This window comes from Schistocerca serialis, chromosome 5 (assembly GCF_023864345.2).
Source record: "Schistocerca serialis cubense isolate TAMUIC-IGC-003099 chromosome 5, iqSchSeri2.2, whole genome shotgun sequence".
In the NCBI taxonomy this organism is placed as follows: domain Eukaryota; kingdom Metazoa; phylum Arthropoda; class Insecta; order Orthoptera; family Acrididae; genus Schistocerca; species Schistocerca serialis.
In genome coordinates this window covers 494446491-494460850 of record NC_064642.1, presented here as the reverse complement: position 1 = coordinate 494460850, position 14360 = coordinate 494446491, and the positions used below count along the sequence as shown (strand labels likewise).

General features: G+C 42.2%; 1 protein-coding gene across 2 annotated transcripts in view; it reads right to left on the bottom strand.

Annotated features, from left to right (window-relative positions):
* LOC126481042 (uncharacterized) overlaps positions 1 to 14360 on the bottom strand; it is a 544233-nt gene that overhangs the window by 15133 nt on the left and 514740 nt on the right. The gene's annotated exons all lie outside the window — the stretch shown is intronic.

Sequence of the window (14360 nt, the reverse complement as noted above, 5' to 3'; positions counted from 1 at the left end):
CTGTTCCTGCATTGTTGCTTGGTTCATGGAATCCCCCCTAATGGCCTTACCTTCAAATTACCCAACTCCTGGCTGCCACCCCTCCTTCCACAATGACCTCCTGCTCTTTAAATTCCACCAATCCATATCCCTCACCAACATAGTCCTGCAAAACCTATCAACCAAGCCCAAACCACCTTGCCTTACCTTCTCTCCATCCGCAAGATGCTCCTGCTACGCAATCCCAAATTTCTGGAATGCATAACACACATTGAAACATCTGCCCCGCAGGAACTTGAGCAACATGTATGACGCCACCTCAAAAGCTCTCCATCATGCTCACTTCCTACTCCTGCCTTGGAGTACCACTGTCCACCACCTCTACAACAACCTCCAAAACCTCCCCCATGCCCCCTCATAGCTGACAAACCCTGTCTCACAGACCTAGTACACTTACCTCACCTCCAAAACTCCTTCCCACCAGCAAACAGAATCCAGAACATAAACATACCTGCAACACAGTCATGAACCTTTCTTCCAGAAGCCTTAGCCCCATGGAAATATCAGTCCTTTCCAAAGACCTCACCTTTTGCCCCACTCCAAAATTGAATTATGCAGAACTTATTAAAGATCTTCTCTCCTTCTCCCGGTCCCTACAGTGGAAACACTTTTTTGCCATCAACTCTACAAATCAGACTCACCCAAAAACCAATGTTGAACCTTGCTTAACTCAGTTCATTACTCTATCCAACCGTGATCCACCCCCACTCCCCCAAACCACCCCCTGTTAACTTTCCTGAGTTTCTTAACCTCAAACCTTGACTCACTATCATTCCCCAAATCCCTCAACATGCAGACTAACCTTACATCCACAGAAAGAACCGCAGTCCACCATCTAAAAACTGATCCTGACATTATAATCCTACCTGTGGACAAAGGCTCCACCACTGTTGTTGTGAATTGCAAGGATTACCTGGCGGAAGGACTCCACCAACTGTCAGATACTTCCACCTACAAACCTTGCCACAGTGACCCTATTCTAGTAATCCAGCAGGCTCTCCAGTCACTAGTCAAATACTTAGGCCCATCCCAGAACCTCTCCCCGGAGTCCATCTCTCTACTCACCCCTACCACTCCCCACACTCCTACCTTCTATATGTTTCCTAAAATCCATAAACCTAACCACCCAGGATGCCCCCTTGTGGCTGGTTACTGTGCCCCCACTCAGAGAATCTCTGCTCTCATAGACCAACACCTTCAACCTATTACCCGAAACCTACCCTCCTACATAAAAGATACCAATAATTTCCTCCACCAACTCTCCACAGTTCCTGTCCCTTCACCACACGGTGCCCTGCTCGTCAATAATGATGCCACCTCCCTGTACAATAACGTTCCTAACACACATGGCCTTACTGCTATTGAACACTACCTTTCCCAACGCCCGACGAATTCCAAACCAGCAACCTCCTTCCCAGTCACCATGACCAACTATATCCTCACTCACAATTACTTCTTCTTTGAAGACATTACCTACAAACAAATCTGGGGTACGGCTGTGGGGACCTGCATGGCATCATCCTATGCCAACCTATTCATTGTCCATCTAGAGGAATCCTCACAAACACTCAGAATCCTAAACCACTCACCTGTTTCACATTCACTGAGGACATCTTTGCCATCTGGATCAAAGGTGAGGTCACCCTATCCACATTCCTCCAGAACCTCAACAACTTCTCCCTTGCTTCACCTGGTCCTACTCAACCCAACAAGCCACCTTACTAGTTGTTGACCTCCACCTCGAAGATGGCTACATCAGTATGTCCATCTGTATCAAACCTACTAACCACCAGCAACACCTCCACTTTGACAGCTGCCACCCTTTCCAAACCCAGAAGTCCCTTCTGTACAGACAATAGACCCGTGGTCATTGCATCTGCAGTGACGAGCAGTCCCTCTCGAAATATACCGAGGGTCTCTCTGAAGCCTTCACTGACCATAATTATCCTCCCATCCTTGTACAAAAACAAATCTCCTGTGCCTTATCTTTCCAGTCTCCCACAACCTCCCAAAGCCCCACCATTTGGTCACAGAAGAGCATTCCTCTCATAACTCAGTAACATCTAGGACTGAAGCAACTGAATTACATTCTTGGCCAGGGTTTTGATTACCTCTCGTTATGACCTGAAATGAGAAATATCCTGGCCACTATCCTTCGCATCCCTCCCACAGTGGTATTCCGCCGTCCACCGAACCTACACAATATAGTCGTCCATCATTACACAACTCCTCCTCCCAATCCCTTACCTCATGGCTCATACCCCTGTAACAGACCTAGATGCAAGACCTGTCGCATACATCCTCCCACCACCACCTACACCAGTCCAGTCACTAACATCACCTATCCCATCAAAGGCAGAGCTATCTGTGAAACCAGTCATGTGGTCTACAAGTTAAGCTGCAACCACTATGCTGCAGTCTATGTACACATGACAACCAACAAGCTGGCTGTCTGCATGAATGGCCACCGACAAACTATGGCCAATAAACAAGTGGACCACCCTGTTGCTGAGCACGCTGCTAAACATGATATCCTTCATTTCAAAGATTGCTTCACAGCCTGTGCCATATAGATCCTTCCCACCAACACCAGCTTTTCTGAATTGCACACTTGGGAACTTTCCCTGCAATACATCCTACATTCCCATAACCCTCCTGGTGTCAACCTTCGTCAGTCACTGTCCTCACCCGTCCAGCCCCTTCCCTGCTCCCCTTCCGGCACTACACAGCCTTCATTCCACCACCACACCCAGTACTTTTTTAATTTATTTTATTTTATTTATTTCTCTCCTTTTCCGCTACTCCCCCCTCCCCCCCCCCCCTTTTCCCCACCTGTCCCCTGGCCGCCGTGCAACCTGCAGCACTTTACTGTCTGCCAACCCCACCACACTATCCCTCCCCCTCCCCACCCCAGCCTCCTCCTTTCCCCCACCCACTCGCCACTCTCACCATCATGCACTGGTGCTGCTGCTCGCAGTGTGGTTTTAGTTGCCTGAGACTACAGTCGTGTGTGAGAGTTGTATTTGGCGTGTGTGTGTGTGTGTGTGTGTGTGTGTGTGTGTGTGTGTGTGTGTGTGTGTGTCTGTGTGTGTGCGTGTGCGTGTGCGTGTGCGTGTGCGTGTGCGTGTGCGTGTGCGTGTGCGTGTGCGCGTGCGCGTGCGCGTGCGCGTACCCGCACACGTGTGCTCATGTGTGTCTAATGTTGACAAAGGCTATTGGACAAAAGCTTTTTAAGTGTGAAAATCTTTTTGTTGTGCCTATCTGCGACTCAGCATCTCCGCTATATGGTAACAACTTTCCTTCTCACAATATCTCCAAATTATTTCATTGGCAATAAATGAAGACTGTACTAAATTTAACATCCCTAGTTTACAACTAAATATGAATACAAGCAATATGAGCATATTAAAGATTGATTTACACCATCAAGTATTGATAAGATTTTATTCTGGTACGCTACCATCAAAATTCCATAGAGCTACATCATACTACATACAACTGAATAAAATACCGAATAAATGAAAAGACCTGGTAGAATGCAAATAATTTAAGAGTAAAGGTAACAACTGGCCCAACAGTAGAGTCATTGAAAATACATTAAATACACACACACACACACACACACACACACACACACACACACACACACACACAATCACACAGACACCCATACATACCCCCCTGCGGCTGCAGCGAGACTGACTAATGATTATCAATAGCAATTGCCTAGCAAAATGGAAGAGGGAATGAGGTAGGGATGGATGCACAAAACCATGAGGGGGAGATGGGATAGTGAGAGACATTTTTTTCAACAGATGACTTGGCAGTTACACAACAAGAAAGTAGCTCAGAGGGTACAGCATATAAGAGGTACCTTCCTCCCTTATTCTCCCCTCACTTCCCCTTCTCCCTCTCTCTTTAACTATTATGTGCTCCCTCCTCTGTACTCCTTTCATCTTGTTGTGCAGCCACTGAGTCATCCGTCAAGAAACCTGCCTCTCACTATCCTGCAGCACCTCCTCACCTCATCCATCTTTCCCTACCCGCTTCCCACTTCCATGTGCCCAGGCAACTGCTATCGATAATCAACAGTCAGTTTCACCATTGTCATGGGTGTGTGCTTTTGGGTGTCTGTGTGTGTGAATGTATGTACTTCTCCTAGAGAAAGAGCAAGAGCTTGAAAGCTATTTATTCACCTATAGGCGAGGATTTAATTAGATTTATTACAAATTTAATAACTTGAAGGCATCTCCCACAGTTAAAAATTATAACAGGTAACTACCAGGTGCACCGGTACGAAATGAGCGTTAAGATACAAATGTGTTGATAGGGAACATTTGTTGTAAACGAGCTTTAATTTCATTTGGTTTGGTTGGTATGACATCTGTCAAAGAAATTTCAAGTCATGGAACAAACATCATATGTTTTCATCATGTTAACAATGTCGAATTTTGTACCAGAAAGTGATGATTTGCGGAAAGCATTAAATTTTTTGTTTTCATTTGAAAAAAGCTGCTGCAGAGTCGCATTGAATGCTTGTCAAGGCATATGGTGATCATGCTCTATCAGAAGCAACATGTTCAAGATGGTTTCAACGGTTCAGAAATAATGATTTTGACGTAAAAAATGAATAAAGTGGAAGACCACCAAAAAAGTTCAAAGATGCTGAATTGCAAGCAATATTGGACGAAGATGATACTTTGAGTCAGAAGCAAATGGCAACAATGCTAAATGTTGCACAACAAACAATTTCTGACCGTTTGAAAGCTATGGGAAAGATCCAAAAGTGTGGAAAATGGGTGCCACATGAATTGAATGAAAGACAGATGGAAAACCAAAAAACCATTTGTCAAATTTTGCTTCAAAGACATGAAAGAAAATCAATTTTGCATCGAATTCTTACTGGCAATGAAAAATGGATTTATTTTAAGAATCCTAAATGGGAAAAATCATGGGTTAATCCGGGACAACCATCAACATCGACTGCAAAACCAGATCGATTCAGCAAGAAGACAATGGCCTGTGTTTGGTGGGATCAGAAAGGTGTGGTGTATCGTGAGCTTCTAAAACCCGGTGAAATTGTGAATACTAATCGCTACAGACAACAAATGATCAATTTGAACTATGCATTGATCAATAAAAGACCAGAATGGGCCAGAAGACAGGGCAAAGTAATTTTTTACACGACAATGCACCTGCACACAAAGCAAAACTGGTTCAGGATACAATCAAAACACTTGGCTGGGAGCTGCTAGCCCACACGCCGTATTCACCAGACTTGGCCCCTTCTGACTACCATTTGTTTTCATCAGTGGGACACGAATTGGCTGAGGAACACTTCGATTCCTACGAAGAAGTTGAAAATTGGGTGTCTGATTGGTTTGCTTCAAAAGATGAACATTTCTATTAGTGTGGTGTCCACAAATTGCCAGAAAGGTGGTCAAAATGTATAGAAAGCAATGGTCAGTACTTTGAATAAAATGTTTTTACTTTTCAATTCAAAATTAGTGTTTCATTCTCACTAGCCTCTATCAGTAAGATGCACATACAGTTCTGTGTAGTAAAAATTAATACTATATCTATGAAAATAGTCAATGAACAAGTAGTATTTATAATACATATGGAGAAAATTAACTTGTTGGATAGCATCAGCAGATGGGTACCTCTTGAATGGTGTAAAATGCCAGGAATCAGTAGGTTCCTTCTTCTGGCAAAAATATGGAATGGATATAAGCAAAACAGACTAATACAGCTTAAAATATAGGAAAGTCAATAAACTTTTCTAAGTTTGCTAGATGCATCATTTTGAATAAAACACTCAAGCTTTGATGACTGTTTCCACCATAGTCACCAAAAGTAAAAACCACTGACTGCTGAGGCTGGCATGGTGTTCTGCTTATATGTACAAGACTACAATATTTGGAAATAATCAAAGAGGGCTGATGTGACACATGCATGGAAGGCAAGTTGCATAGCTCACAGCAGCTTCAGTTCACTGCAAGACCAACGACATCATGTGGCACAAGGAGCCAGTTCCACGTTTAAAACAGCCACTCATGCCATACTACGTGTCTCTGCTAAAACTGCTGCCGTTTATTCTAACCTTGGACACCTGCTTTACTCGTATTACAGAAATCCAGCACAACAATGCAAGAGTCAAGACCTTTTCTTTTCAAATTGTATTTTATTTTGGTTTTCCAGTCAATATGGCCAACTTCTCAAGTTTCCTTTGTTTAATATTTTGCTTGTGGTTTGTACAATGCTCTACAACAGTGCAAATTGTTTGACCTATACAGATACTGCTACATTCGCAGGGGACACTGCACACACCGACCATGCTAAGTCCCATGTCATCTTTAACAGGACCTAACATATACCTTGTATCTTGGGAGCGGACTGTCTCTACAGCACACATCCTAACTTGCTACTCGTTGCCCCACAGTATGGCAGGAATGCATCCAGTTGGCCTCTTCTGGCACCAGAAAGCATTTGTAATATCTCCCATGCTGTAAAGGTTATTTCTAAAGGTTATTTCTGAATATGTGTTTCAAGTGCTGCAATTTGGACTGTTAGGTGGTCATCATTAGGAATAATTTTTTGTCCATGTACTAACATGTTCCGGGCTGTTTCCTTGTGTACATGGTGAAAAATACTGGCGTTTTTAAGAACCAATTGGTGTGTATTGGTTTCCTGTACATTGAATGACCAAGCTGATCTGCTGCCTTCCACTCGACTCAAACATCTAACAACAGTAGTTTGCTATCCTTCTCCATCTCGACGGTAAATTCAATGTTGAGATGGACACTGTTGATGTGGTCAATGAACTGCTGCAGTGCCTTTTCACTGTGAGGCCAGATAAGGGAGGTGTCATCAGCGTACTGTAGGGAGCAAGAATCAGAGTTCAGAGCCCACTCCTTAAAGTACTCCACAAGGAAATTTGTGAGTCCCGAAGACAGTGGTGATGCCATCTCATAATATTCACCAGGGTACAGGAATTATGTTGTTGTATGGCTTGATGGAACAACTTGATGATCCTAGCTGGAAACTGTTGGGCAAAATATCCAGTGTGTCTTGCACTGGCACTCTTATGAAAAATGACACTACGTCTGGACTAACCATTATGTTGTTTTGAACTAACTACATTTTCTTGAGTCTCTTAACACATGTCTGCAAGTTAACAATGTGGTGTTAACAATATCCCAGTTTGGGTGTTGATGACCCTGCAAGATGTTTTGCCAGGTGGATGAACTGGCTGCACTAAGAGAGAGCTTAAGAGAGACATCTTCCTTGCGTATATTTGGCAGCCTAATCTTAGGCCCACTGTTAGTGCAATCAGTTCGTCCACCTAGAGGTGGCAGGGTTATTAGCATCCACACTGAGACATTGTGAACACCACATTGTTACCTCGCAGACATCTGTTTGATACTCCTGAATATGAAGATAGGCCAAAATGACATAATGGTTAGTCCGGATGTAGTGTTACTTTTATCAGGGGTGCCAGTACAAGCCACAATGGATCTTTTGGCCCTCAGTTTCCATCTGAGATCAACGTGAATGTACTTCTTGTACCACAATGAATATTATCAGATGACTGATGGCACAACGATGACATCACCACTGTCTCCAGCAGCTCCAAATTTCTTTGTGGAGCACTTTGAGGGGCAGAGTCTGAGCTCTGGAGTGTGCATCTGTCTTGCTTCCTATGGTTAAGGTGATGATGCCTTTCCGATATGGCCCCGTGGTGAAAATGCAGTGCAGCAGTTCAGTTCATAGATCACATGAATATTGTCCATCCCAACATTAAATTTACTACTGAATTGGAGAACAATGGCAAGCTACTGTTGTTGGAAGGTTTAGCTGAGCAGAAGCCAGGCTTGGTCATTCAGTACTTTAATATCAATAGTTTTCATCATTTTCACCAACCTGTGCGCGAAAAATCAGTCCTGAATATGTTAGTACACTGGGCGAAGATCATTTCTGATGATTAATACCTACATTCTGAACTGCAGCACTTGAGACACATGTTCAGAGAGAATGGGTACAGAAAGGGAGTCATTGCAGATGCCTGCAGGTGCTATTGATGAAGGGCGCCTTCTGAATTGGCAGAAGAGGCCAGGCCAGCTGCATTCTTGCCACACTGTGGAGCAACAAGCAGCATGTTAGAACTTATGCTGCAGAGATATGTACCAAGAACAGTATTCTGGTCCACCCTCAAGATACAAGATATGTTACACTTTGTTAAGATGACATAGATCTTTGAGTGCCTGGTGTTTATGGTGCCTCTTACAAATGTGACATCTTTACAGGTCAGCCAGTGATACTGTTGTGGAGTATTGTACAGAGCACAAGTGACATTTTAAACAAAGGGAGCTTGAGAGGTAAGCCATAGCTGAGATTAGGATTCTTTTATTAGAGAGGTAGCTGAGATTAAACAGCAACAATTTACCAGAGACCAGCTGTACACACAGGGCATGGGAGGTGGGCTTCACATGTCTAGAGAAATAAAAAATGAATGCTTGATGCTGGTAGTGGGGTTGTGAGCACTCCGTTTCAAATATACAATGGCCCCTCATGTCTCCTGATGCGATTGGCCTTGTGGTGGACCAGAGGGCTTGTGAGCTGTGCAACTTATCTTTCATGTATCACTTTGTTCCTATCTGATTGGCCCCAAACTCTGCAATTGTGATCATATAAGCAGAACAGTGTGTCATCCCCAGTAAACAGTGGTTTATTACTTCTGATGAGACTGGAAGAAATAGCTGTTGAAACTCAATTATTCTATGGAAAATGATGCAGCCTGTAAACCGGAAAAAGAGTATTCAGGCATGCCACAGCAAAAGACTCTGAGGACACATATTGGAAAGTGACCCACGTCCCTCGGTCCACGAAGACTAACCAGACACGATGAGAGTGAAAAATGGATTGTTGGCACTAGGAAAATTTTGAAGACATGGTTGAGAGAAGAGTGGGAAAGTCAAAGATGAGTGGATATATGTCGTAAACAAGCCAAAACGGGGGAAAAACTAAATGCATATAAAATAGTTAAGTAGGAAAAAACAAATGAAAATGAAGGACTACGAAAATAAATAACATGGGAAGAAAAAAGAACAAGACCTGTAAATTGATTTGCAGGTGGATGGTGACAATCAAGCACATATTGTAGAGCAAGTTACCGTACTGTAAAGTTTTGAATGGATCCAGATGAGACACAAGGTAAAACAGGCTGCAAGATAGTAACTAGTATGCCCTTTCATTTTTATCAACAACATGGAGTTTTCAAAACAGCATAAAAAGCTGGACAGTGATTGCATAAAAGTTGATGTTTGATACAAGTTGTTTCCATTTGATACGAAAGCTCTAGCCAGTAGTTGGAGATAGTATGGTTATTATAAGGAGCATCTTACAAAAGGAGCGGTCACAGAGATCAGTATTAATCTTCTCCCAAATTTCTTTATTGCTTACCCTCCCTCACTTGATTTTTCTATTCTACATCAACATCTACATATATACTCTGCAAGCATTGTATAGTGTGTGGCGGACGGTACCCTGTACCACTATACTACCTTCCCTGCTCTGCTCACAGATAGAGCGAGGGAAAAATGTGACGCCATATCAGCTATAATTTCTCATATCTTATCTTCATGGGCCTTACACAAAATATATGTTGGCAGAAGAGGGTTTGTTCTGCAGTCAGCTTCAAATACTGGTTCTCTAAATTTTTTCAAGTGTTCCTCGAAAAGAATATTGCTTTCACTCCAGGGATTCCCATTTGAGTTCTCAGAGCATTTCTGTAACACTTGAGTGTTGTTTGAACCTAAAGGCAACAAATTTAGCAGCCTGCCTCTGAATTGCTTCAGCATCTTCCTTTAATTTGATCTGAAGCAGGTCCCAAATACTTGAGCAGTACTCAAGAACAGATCACACTAGCATCCTATACGTGATCTCCTTTACAGATGAACCACACTTTCCTAAAATACTCTCAAGACACCAAAGTCAACCATTCACTTCTCCTACCACAATCCTCTCATGCTTGTTCCATTTCATATCACATTGCAACATTATATCCTGTTATTTAAATGACATTTCAAGCAGGACACAACTAATTCTGTATCCGAACATTAACACATTAACTTATGTTTTTCTACATTTAGACACAGCTGCCATTCATAACACGATCTAGGAATTTTGTCTAAGTTATCTTTTATCATCCTACAGACACCTTCCCATACACCACAGTATCATCAGTAAACAACTGTAGTTTGATGCCCACCCTATCCGCCAGATCATTTATGTATATAAAAAACAACAATGGTCCTATCACACTTCCCTGATGTTCTTCTGGCAATACCCATGTCTCTGATGAACATTCACCACCGAGGACAACATACTGTTTTCTCTTACTTATGAGGTCCTCAAACCACTCACATATCAGGGAACCTATTCCGTATAGTTGTACCTTTGTTGACAATTTCCAGTGCAGTAGCATGTCAAGAGTTTTTTGGAAATCTATAAAGATGGAATGAGCCTGTTGCCCTTCATTCATAGTTTGCAGTATGTCACATGAGGAAGGAGCAAGCTGGGTTTCACATGAGCCGTGCTTTCTAAAACCACGCTGATTCATGGACATAAGCTTTTTAATCTTTGTACATCCATATTTAAATTGGATGATGGTGGGACATCAGCTGGTATAATTTTTATTAAAACTGAAACTCCTCCAGCTGTACTTAAGATGTCATATTTATTTGGCTACTAGTTTCGACGTTGCGTCAACGCCGTATTCAGGCACGTTCACTTTGATGATATCAATTGTGTGTGCCTGAGTACTAGAAGTCCGCGGTGAGACCAATACGTAACTTTGAGTTACTGCCCGCCATCCACGTGGTCTCACCGCGGACTTCTAGTACTCAGCCACACACAATTGATATCATCAAAGTGTACGGGCTTGAAGATGGCGTTGACGTAATGTTGAAATTAGTAGCTAAATAAATAAGAAATCTTAAGTACAGCTGGAGGAGTTTAATTTTTAATAAAAGCTTTTTGGTCTCTAGGTAATTTGTTATATTCAAAACATGTTACGGATATTGGTCTATCTTTCTTATATACAGAAGTTATCTGTACTTTTTTCCAGTTGCTTGGGACTTTGCACTAACTAAAGGGCCAACGCCATAACATACCCTTTGTAAAACTGAATTTGGGTTCCATTCAGACCTGGCAACTTATCTGTTTTCAACCTTTTCAGTTGTTTCTCTATGCCAGGGATGTTTATTGCTATGTAGCCCTTCCAGGACTTTGTGCAATAGTCAAACAATGGTATGTTTGTACAATTCTCATGCATAAATGATTTCTTAAAGGCAGAATTTAAAACTGCGGCTTCCATTTTGCTGTCTTCAGCTGCAGCACCAGACCAGTCAATGAATGACTGGATGGAAGCCTTAGACCCGCTTAACGATTTTACGTAGGACCACTTTTCTCGGGTTCTCAATCAGATCTTTTGACAATGTATAACCCTGCTAGATGGTGAATGCTTCACACATAGACCTTTTCATAGGTACACAAATTTTTACTAATTTTTGCCTGTTGTCATCTGCACATTCTCCTCTAAACTCGGAATGCAACAGCTTTTCCTTCTTCTGCATTTCCCGAATTTCGTTGCTAAACTACAGTAGGTCTTTTCCATCCTTAATCCACTTACTAGACGCATACTTGTCCAGAACATGATTTACAATCTATTTAAACTTTGCCCGTATTCCTCTGCGGCCATCATAATGGAACTAAATTACTGCAATTCATTGTCTACACAAGATGCTAACAACTGCTCGTCTAGGCTTTGTAGCAGAAACAGTCTTTTCAACTGATTTATTAACTCTCGTAACCATAGTCTCTATGGTGGCAGCATGATCACTAACCCCCATCTCTATACAGACACTACAATAAGGTCTGACCTATCTGTAGCCAAAGGTCTAAGATATTTCCATTGTGTGTAAGCTGCCAAACTAGCTCTTCAAGATAGTTTCCAGAAAATGTGTTCATAAGGACTTCACATGACTGTCTGTCTGTCTGCCTGCCCCCCCCCCCCCCCCCCCCCCTTACTGAATCCACAGACATCCCAATTTATACTCGGTAGATCAAAATCAGCTTCCACTTGTATTGCATGGTCTGTGTCTTTATATGCTGACCATGAACTTTTTTCAAATGACCTAGAACTTTCACTGCACAATCAGGTAGCCAGTAAAAACATCTATTAATTAACTTGGTTTCATACAGACCTCTTATACATGACTATGTATCTTCACTGTCACACTCAATCTCAACCTCAACCGAGAGAATGGTTTTGTTAATTGTGATGAACATGCCTGCCCTGATAAACGTTCAATGAATCACCAAATATCCAGAGCTCTCTACCTCAGGTTTTAGCCAGCTCTCAGTCCCAAGAATAATTTGAGCATAAGAACTTACCTGGACAGCAGTAAATTCGGGATCTTTGTTACAGATACTTCGAAAATTGACTGATAAAATTTTGACAGTCAAAATATCTTTACTTTGAATGCTGTCTAGTGTCCCTATCTGCGTATCACATGGTTAGAGTTCATCAGAGTACCTCTACTGCCTAGACTAAAAACCCCCATGTGCACACCACAAACATACTCTGTTGCCTGAGTAGCTGCTTCCTTTGTGCAGTGCACCTCTTACCTATCAAGGTGAGTCCTACAATTTCCCACCCAATAACACAGATCTATAAACCTACAGGCAAGACCATCACAGTGTCGACGAATCCTTTGGTTGAGACCATCCACTTGGCCCCAAACTAAAGAACCCTGATCAACTCTGGGAATAATGCTGCAGATTGCAAGCTCATCTTGCACCCTGCACATGAGGCCAGTAGCCTTCACCACCTCTGCCAGCAGCAGAGCCCATGGGCTAAAGAAGTGACACCTGAGTTGCTCTATGTGACACACCACATTCTCCACCACCATTATACCCTGAGGAAGCAGCCTGAAGGCTGCTGACCACAGCCAAAACCACATTCAACTGCTCGCAAACTGTGGCCAGCTCCTCTTGAGTCTGCACACAATACACACACATCCTGCCCATTCTAGCAAGACTAAGTGAAAAAGTAAATTATAAAACCTGAGAGATACCTAGATATGCAACTTGTAACCTTCTTGATATGTCACCAATGGACACTGACATCTTAATTAACTGTGTAGCTGGCAGTTCAGTAGAAATGACAACTGGGCTACAGACTGTCTGAATTTACACTTGCAAAATCCGAGACTAAAGCTCTTCAATACAAAAACTTGCACGAAATTTAAGCACTATATACTACTAATAAAACTTGGAAAAAGCTAAACACATAACCTGCTGCCCTGGAGATGTGTCACAGGTGACAGATGGGGCACAGTGTCTTTCTGTTTTTCTCTTGTATGAAGGTTGCCAACATAAGACTTGTTTGGCCACCATTCATCCCCTAATCTCATTGTACCCCTACCATTTTAAAATTTCAGCCACACACCACAGTTAAATTTTCATCTTCTTTAGTAAACTAAATAATTTCTTTTGTCTCATTGCACATTTCTTCTATTTCTTCATCATATATGTAGCTACTAGGCATAGTAAGTACCTGTATTCTTATTTCTCATTCATTACTGCACTGTTCCCGAGTTACCCCTCTCTAATTTTGTGTTGTTAACCCTGAGTACCTGTGAGAAAGCCAGTCAAAATCTGTAGTTCCTGAAGAGGGGCAGCAGCTTTTTCAGCAGGAGCAACAATTGAGATGATTGACTGATCTGGTCTTAAAAACATGTAGCCAACACGACTGCTGTATTAGTACCGCAAATGACTGAAAACAAGAGAAAACTACAGCCGCTGTTCTTCTTGAGGCCAAGTACCTCTATTATGTGTTTAATGATGATGGCATCACCTTAGATAAAACATTCTGAAGGTAAAGTAGTGCCCCATTTAGACTTAGAGACACGAAAAAGTAAGCAGGATGTTGTAGTCACAAAAAAGAAAACTGACAATCTAGGGATAGTGAAATATTGGATCCATTAGTTGGGTAGGCAGGTTAGGAAATTTAAAAAAAGAGACGGGTAAGGTGAAGTTAGGAACAGTAGAAATTAGTGAAGGGTGATGACAGGAAGGTAATACATCCAGACAGGTGAGTTCAGGGTAATAAATACAAAATCAAATAAGGGTAATACAGGAGTAGGTGTGGCAATGAATAAGAAGCTGAGTATGTGCTATGTGATTACACATGTCATACACACATGAAGCCAATATCCACTACAATATTACATGTTTACATGCCTACTTGCTCCGCA